An 8,883-nucleotide genomic window follows, 5' to 3' on the forward strand; every position below is an offset into this window, starting at 1 on the left:
CTCCTTTCCTTTTAGGGCATGGACCCTGAAATTCTCCACGTCACTTCTGCTTTCACTTTTGGTCAAAGCTAGGTCATATGGCAAACTACCTGGGAGCGAATCTGGGGAAGGTAGTCATTTTCTGGATAGCCACATGTTCCACTAATTTTTGCTTTTTTTTCCTAAGGAAGAAGGGGAGAGTGGATATTGGAAGAGTAGCAATATCTTCCTCACCTATCTTTTAAGACTGCCGAATTTAGGCTCTTAACCATTAGGGTGTAAGTGAGCTTCACTTTGTCAAAGATGTCAACATTAGGGAAAGCTTTCTAACAAACAGAGCTGTCCAACCCCACAAAGAGGAGTGAGCTGTATGCACTGCAGGTTATCCAAACAGATGCTAGTTGGCAAACACTGCTGTACACTGCATGAGTGTTCTGAACATGTCTGCTGTGTATCAGATAAGTGTTAGACAATCTTGTGTTTCTTCCAGTTCAGAAATTCTGTAGTTCGATTCAAATTGCTTAGTGGCCATACCATGCATATTGGCCCCACAAACATATGTTTGTATAAAACCATGAACAAACTCGTGGACTCTACTATGCAGAATGTTATCTATAGATTTAGATCTATATTTGAGCTTTAATTTTAAAGTTCTATGTCAGGCGGGGCGCGGTGGCTGACACCTGTAATCCCAGCACTTTGGGAGGCTGTGGCAGGTGGATCACCTGAGGTCAGGAGTTTGGGACCAGCCTGGCCAACATGGTGAAACCCCGTCTCTACTAAAAATACAAAAATTAGCTGGGTGTGGTGGCATGTACCTGTAATCCCAGCTACTCGGGAGGCTGAAGCAGGAGAATCACTTGAACCTGGGATTGGGGGGCGTGGAGGTTGCAGTGAGCCGAGAGCTTGCCACTTCCCTCCAGCCTGGGTGACAGAGCAAGACTCCGTCTCAAAAAAATAGAAAAAGTTATATATCCCATACATACCGAACTTAGTATCTCTTTACCTCTTTTTTTTTTTTTTTTCTGAGATGGAGTTTCACTCTTTTGCCCAGGCTGGAGTGAACTGGTGTGATCTCCGCTCACTGCAACCTCTGCCCCCACCTCGGCTCCCTCCCGGGTTCAAGCGATTCTCCTGTCTCATCCTGAGTAGCTGGGATTACAGGCGCCCACCACCATGCCCGGCTAATTTTTGTATTTTTAGTAGACATGGGGTTTCGCCAAGTTGGCCAGGCTGGTCTCGAACTCCTGACCTCAGGTGATCCACCTGCCTTGGCCTCCCAAAGTGCTGGGATTACAGGCGTGAGCCACTGAGCCCAGCCGGCCTCTTTTACCTCTTGTATTAGTCCATTCTCCAATTGCTATAAAGGAATACCTGAGACTGGGTAATTTATAAAGAAAAGAGGCTTTTATAAAGAAAAGAAGCTTAATTGGCTCATGGTTCTGCAATCTGTACAGGAAGCGTAGCAGCTTCTGCCTCTGGGGAGGCCTCAGGAAACTTCCTATCATGGCGGGAGACAAAGGAGGAACAGGCGTCTTACATAGCAGGGGCAGGAACAAGAGAGAGATGGGGCAGGTGCTACACACTTTTAAATGACCAGATCTCACAAGAACTCACTCACTATCACAAGATTGGCACCAAGGGGGTGATGCTAAAACCATTCACGAAGGATCCATCCCCATGATCCAGTCACCTCCCACCAGACCCACCTCCAACATTGAGGATTGCAACTGAATGTGAGATTTGGGCAGGGACACAGATCCAAACCATATCATGTCTTCTTATACCATATTATTCCCCATTTCTAAGTGTGCTACACTTTTCTAAGCTTCCCACAAGAAATTTCTCCCTATCTTCTCTACCAACTCAACTGTTACCAACATTGGATAGATTTTACCCCTTCAATAGGCTCTTCGATTTTTTCATCCCTTCTCCCATTCCTTCCGCCATCCCTGTAGGTCATTCTCTCTTCTTCCTCTTGTGTCTAGACTGCTACACTAGCCTCCACAACCAGCCTCTGGGTTGTGTCCCCTTCTACGGAGTCTTCACCCCACAGACGTGCTGGTTCATGTTCCGTGGCTTCCAGTGCACTCCCATCTGCCTCCTCTTGCCTCCAACTTTCATAGGCTCCTTGCCCTGACTCTAGTCCAGGCCCTGCCTATCTACACTCCACTTGATCCCGATCCTACCAACCGATTCCCCTTTTCTGCACAAACATGCTGATTCCTTGTTTAGTCTTTCTTCACTTCTCTCTCTTGCTCTCCTCTGCCCTTCCCTTCTTTTTTCCTTTCTTCGTTTTACCAACAAATAGTTTCAGAGTGCCTAGCCAGTGCTGGTCTCTGGAGATACTGGTAAGCTGAGACAGTTCCTGCCCTCGTGGAGCTTATGAACTGGGTTACAATTGCCTGTGTCTGTTACGTTTGTTTATGCCTCTGAGTCTTGTCTCAGTCTGTTTCATGTGCCTGAAGGCTCTCTTTTCTTTCCTCTATCCAGCTAAACTGTGTGCCAAACTCTAAGGCCTAACTCAAGTCTTACTTCTTCAGGCACATCTCCAGTTGCTTCCATGTCCTTCTGTTTATGAATGCCTTCAGTGGTCAGTCACTGCGGACTTATTATTATTATTATTTTTTTAGGTAGGGTCTCACTTTGTCACTCAGGCTGGAGTGCAGTGGCACTATCTCGGCTCACTGCAATCTCCACCTCCCAGGTTCAAGCCATCTTCCTGCCTCAGCCCCCCAGGTAGCTGGGACTACAGGTGCATGCCATGAAGCCCAGCTAATTTTTGTATTTTTAGTAGAGACAGCGTTTCGCCATGTTGGCCAGCCTGGTCTCAAACTCCTGACCTGAAGTGATTCACCTGGCTTGACCTCCCAAAGTGCTAAGATTACAGGTGTGAGCCACTGTGCCCGGCCTACTGCAGAGTTGTTCTTTTTCATGGTGAGCTAATGGCGTGAGACTCTTGAGAGCAGGAAAAATATGCCTTATCTATCTATCTATATGTAGATAGTCATATATAGCCACATATAGACCCCTGTTTCTTTCTGTGTGTCTAACAACCTTGACATCCCAGATCTTTCAGAATTCTCCGATTTGTAAAAGTGGAGTTATTTTTGTTCAGGCTCTTCACCTTTTCTGACGTGTATTCCATTCAGAGCCAAGTGTAATCTTTGTGTGTTCTCATACCACAAATAGCTCTTTCAACATTCACTAAAGGTATCTCTAGCACTTAGTGCCATTTTCCATGTGGTAACACCATTCTGATGACTTCATGGCCATTGCTGTGTGCCCTGAAGTGAGGAGAGAATGACACAGGAGGGAGAATTGAGATGGTTAACTGCTTGACCTTTGGAGTAAGACAGACCTGGGACCAAATTCCTGCTCAGCTAGCCCCAATCATATTAGCTCTGTGATCACTTAATCACTGTAACCAGCTCTGTGATCTTGCTGAAATCACACCAAGTAGTTACGTGATCTTAATCACACTAACTATAACAGCTATGTGATTTTAATCACACTAGCTCTGTGGTCTTGCTCAATCACGTTGACTAGGTGTATGATCTTGAGCAAATTTCTTAACCTCTGAATCTCAGTTTTCTCACCTATAAAATGGGAATGAAGTTGCTATAATCATGGCTAAGTGAGATAATATAGAGGCAATAATTAGTATAGTACCTGGCATATGGCAAATTGAAAAAAATAATTATAACATTGTGATTTTAGAATAGCTAACTAGGGGCTGGGCGCGATGGCTCACGCCTGCAATCCCAGCACCCTGGGAGGCCAAGGTGGGCAGATCACTTGAGGCCAGGAGTACGAGACCAGCCTGGCCAACATGGCAAAACCCCATCTGTACTAAAAATACAAAAAGCAACTGGGCATGGTGGCGGGTGCCTGTAATCTCAGCTACTTGGGAGGCTGAGACAGGAGAATTGCTTGAACCCGGGAGGTGGCGGTTGCAGTGAGCCGAGATTGTGCCACTGCACTACAGCCTGTGTGACACAGTGAGACTCTGTCTCAAAAAAAAAAAAAAAAAAAAAAGGAATAGCTAACTAGGCCAACTAGGCTCACTTACCAAGTGACTGTCTCCCAAACGCTGGTGTTATGGTGTTCAACATTCACATTTGAGTCTCGGCAAAAGACAAATTTTATAGGTCATGGGTCTTTGGGACCACTGTGAATGCTAAATCCATGAATACCAGAGGTTTGGTAAGCTCTGTGGTCCCTCAGCTTCTGTCACGGTGTTGGGTCTTTAGAGAGGCTCAGCATATGATTTATTGATTCATGATGGGGGATAATTAGGTAGGAAGAGTTCGAGTAGACAGACATAGTAGTTAGAAAGACAGACTGTTCAGGGCCCTTATAGCCACCTGCATCCAAATCCAACTTTATTCTGGGTTGGAGCACAACTTGATCCTCTCTGTGAGAACGCAGCACATGGCCTTCTCTAAAGATTTTATGAATGGGAGTGAGAAATGGAGGAGAGCCAAAGATAGCAGCTGGGCTATTCTCTTGGACCATGCAACATAAAAAATCTTTTATGGAATAGGTTCTACGTTTGTCTGGCACAGTGCAGGAAGGGTAAATGTTCTCTAGCGGCGTTCTCCACCCCCTCCCCCATGCCAGCTCTCCTTTGTGATCCCTGGGAGAGGGTGCTTCTCCAAGCACAAGCCCAGGAGTAAATGGTGCAGGCAGAGAAAAAGAATCCTCCCCTGCGCCGCAAGCCCCTCTGGAGGCTGCTGGCCCCGACAGGGCAGAACACAAGGCAGTTGCACAGACAATAAAGGTGTGTGTGTGTATGTGGCTCAGGGATCTGAACAAAGCTCCAGTGGTGAGAAGCATCACAGGAAACCAGACTGAGAGCTAGTCACCGGCCTACAGTGTACGCCAAAGTGTAGCAAATCTGTGGCAGAATATGTGTGATTGCATGGAAGCAAAGCTCAGATGATCCAGTTAAGTAGTCATCCATGGGAAGGCCGGGTAAGAGCAGCATGAACTGTGGACCACTGGAGTTCTGCGGGTCAGAAAGAGAAAGGCAACATCAGGAATTAGGGAAGCTGCCCTGCTATGAGGCCAGGTGGTTTTGAAAAATTTTTTAAAAATAGAGACAGGGTCTCACTGTGTTGCCCAAGCTAGTTTTGAACTCCTGGGCTGAAGCAATCCTCCTGTCTCGGCCTCCCAAAAGTGCTGGGATTATAAGCGTGAGCCACTGCACCCAGCCTAAATTAAAACAAAAACAAAAACAAAAACTAAATTCACTAGCAGAGTCGGAGGAATTGGTTCTGATGTTTTTTGGTTGGGAGGAACCCCCACCCCCTCACCGCTCACCGAATACCTTGAGAACCAATTTGTGTTATGAAGCCCAAATGGTTCATTTCCAGATTCCTTACTAATGTAACCCTGTGTAACCCTATACCCTTTTCCTGACCCTCAGTCACTTTTCATCCTGGCTGAGGGCTGATCTATCACCTTTGGAAGAGCACACAGGCAAAGGAGGAACAGCAGAGAGGGCTGGGGCTGGGGCTGGGATGGATGGTACACCCACCATCTCAGGGTGACTGGTGGCTGTGTGGGTGTGGGGTGCGCTCTGAGCCTCGCCTGCATGCCACTTTTTCATGGCATTGCCATCTATGCCTTTGAAGCAGAAAAGAAATCCCACTTTCCTTTGAGGCCCCTTTTGTAATATGGCTTTCCTCTGGCTGGTTGGATTAGTTAAAATTTCATCAGCTTCCCTTAAAAGAATTTCATATCTTGAAAAGTGAGGATATCTCTTGAAGATGTTTGCCACCTTCAAGAAATAAAGAGAAGAATCTGATATGCTCTTATTCTAGAAACTTAGTACTTCTTGTAAGCTTAAACCAGTCAGATGGTGTGCTTCAGAACTATATAGACACATTTGTGGTTGTTCAGTGGTTATATAAAAAAAATGAGATTCCCACTTCCTTCTCCACCATCCCAATGTTCTGTATTCTCTGGGGTGCGAGAGTGGGCAGGTTTACAGACCCTGGCAAAAAACACACACATTCTGAAAACCAACTCAAAATAATAGCAGCCAGCATGAGATGATGAGACCAAAGCAGTAGGGGGCAGTGTGACACAATTGAACAGAGGTTGCTAGTCTAATAAAACATCAGAAACAAGGCTCTTTGAGACAACAAAGGCAAAAATTGTGCTAAGAGCTGTAAATCTTGCATGCTAAATTCTGGTGCAAGAGACAGTCGTGGTTGTATCATAATTAAACATGCTACTAAAACATAAATTTCTTACTGATAACTTCCTCTTAGTGGCCTCATTTCCCAGGGAGTGAAACAGAGCTGGTCACCCATTAGCATTAATTGGAAAGATTTCTGGTGTCTTCAGCACAGATTTGCCTTTTGTGTACTGGAAACAACAAAGGAAAAATAAATCACCATTGTCATAGCCATCAGTGTTCCCTAATCATCTTTATGAATATGAGGCTGTGTTAGTGCTGAAGGACGGGGTTTGTTGGTTGACTCCAGCATCCTCCAACCTTGGAAGGCAGCGGGTGGAGAAGAAGGACCATTTATAGGTACTGTATTGGTTTCTTTGGGCTGCTGTAATAACGTACCACAAACTGAGAGGCCTTAAACCATAGAAATTTATTCTCTCACTTTAGAAGGCTAGAAGTCCAGAATCAAGGTGCTGGTAGGGATGTGCCTCCAAGTCCTGTGGGGGTGATACTTGGTGGCCTCTTCTTGGCTCCTGGTGGTGGCCGTAGATCCTTGGTGTTCCTTGGCTTGTGACAGCATAACTCTAATCTCTTCCTCTGTCTTCACGTGGTGTCGTCACTGTGTCTCTGTTTTTACATGGCTGTCATCTTATGAGGACATCAGCTGTATTGGATTAGGGGCCCACCCTAATCCAGTATGACCTCATCTTAACTAATTATATTTATAAGGATCCCATTTCCAAATAATGTCACTGATATGGTTTGGGTCTGTGTCCCTACCCAAATCTCACCTTGTAACTCCCATAATTCCCATGTGTTGTGGGAGGGACCCGGTGGGAGATGATTGGATCATGGGGGCAGGTCTTCCCCATGTTGTTCTCATGATAGTAAGTCTCATGAGATCTGATGGTTATTATAAGAGGGAGTTTTCGTGCACAAGCTCTCTTCTCTTGTCTGCCGCCATATGACTTGTGCCTTTCACCTTCCACCATGATTGTGAGGTCTCTCCAGTCACATGAAACTGTAAGTCCAATAAACCTCTTGCTTTTGTAAATTTCCCAGTTTCAGATATGTCTTTATCAGCAGCGTGAAAATAGACTAATATAGTCACCTTGTGAGGTACTGGGGATTAGTCTTTTTTTTTTTTTTGTTTTTTGTTTTTGAGACAGAATCTTGTTCTGTTCCCCAGGCTGGAGTGCAGTGGCATGATCGCGACTCACTGCAACCTCTGCTTCCTGGGTTCAAGTGATTCTCCTGCCTCAGCCTCCCAAGTAGTTGAGATTACAGGCAGCTACCACCATAGCCGGCTAATTTTTGAATTTTTAGTAGAGATGGAGTTTTACCCTGTTGGTCAGACTAGTCTTGAACTCCTGACCTCAAGTGATCCACCTACCTAGGCCTTCCAAAATGCTGAAATTATGGGTGTGAGCCACCACACCGGGCCAAGGCTTTTGATACATCTTTTTTTTGGGGGGACATAATTTATCCCCACGGGTCATAGATATTTTTGAGTTGTTTGGATTCTGCCACCTGATCTGACCTGTTACCATATCATGGCATCTCTCAAACAGGGCCAGTCAGTTCCGGCTGCCTACCAGCCTACTACATCTTCCTATAGACTATTTGCTAAACAGTTACCTGAGTAATCCTTTTAAAATGCAAATTGATCAATATAAGCTCCTGCTCAAAACCCTCCAATGACTTCCTATCCCTCTCAGAATCTCCAGGCTTAAGTGATTTGGCCCCTGGTGTTTCTCTGATTTTTTTTTTTTGGAGACAGGGTCTCACTTTGTCACCCAGGCGGGAGTGCAGTGGCATGAACATGGCTCGCTTCACTACAGCTTCCACCTCCCAGGCTCAAGTGATCCTCCCACCTCAGTCACATACGTAGTTGGGACTATGGGGATGCACCACCATGCGTGGCTACTTTTTGTATTTTTTGTAGAGATGGGGTTTTGTCATGCTGCCCAGGCTGGTTTCAAACTCCTGAGTTTAAGCAATCTGCCTGCCTCAGCCTCCCAAAGTGCTAGGATTACAGGCATGAGCCACTGCTCCTGGCCTCTTTCACCTCTTTTAACGTCCCTTTCTCCAGCACTTTACTTCATGTACTTCCCCTTTGACATGACAGGCTCATTTCACCTGGGCCTTTGTCCTGCTGTTCCTTTTGTCCAGAATGCTCTTCCCAGAAACATGCATGGCTGCCTCCCTCATTTCCTTAAGGGCAATGCTTGTATATCACCATATTAAAAACAACCCACTCTCTTTTCCTTGCCTTTTTTCTCTTCACTTATCCCTGTGTGAGAGTTAATCATATATCTGTTTGTTTATTGCCTGTTTCCTCACTATAGTATAATCTCTATTAGGAGTGAAACTTTGTTTTGTCCACTGCTATATCCTCAGTGTCTAGAACAGAGCCTGGCACACAGTGGGTACCCAATAATTGTCTATTGAATGAGTGAATGAATATATCTCATTTAAACCTCAACCTATTTCTCAAGCTATGTCACATAGCAAAAGACTGATCAGCTACTTGAAGGAAAAGCCAGAAATCAAACCCAGGTTGGCCTGACTCTCTCCAAGATGCAAGAATATCAAATATTTTGCTTATTGTTGTTGTAAAAATGATAATAACTACCACTGATCAGCTGTTTACTTTGTGCAAGTTGTATCCTAAGCCTTTTGCATGTGTTACTTTTTTGTACTCAGGATACCTCTCT

The sequence above is a fragment of the Mandrillus leucophaeus genome, unplaced genomic scaffold (genome assembly GCF_000951045.1).
Source record: "Mandrillus leucophaeus isolate KB7577 unplaced genomic scaffold, Mleu.le_1.0 Scaffold596, whole genome shotgun sequence".
NCBI lineage: Eukaryota > Metazoa > Chordata > Mammalia > Primates > Cercopithecidae > Mandrillus > Mandrillus leucophaeus.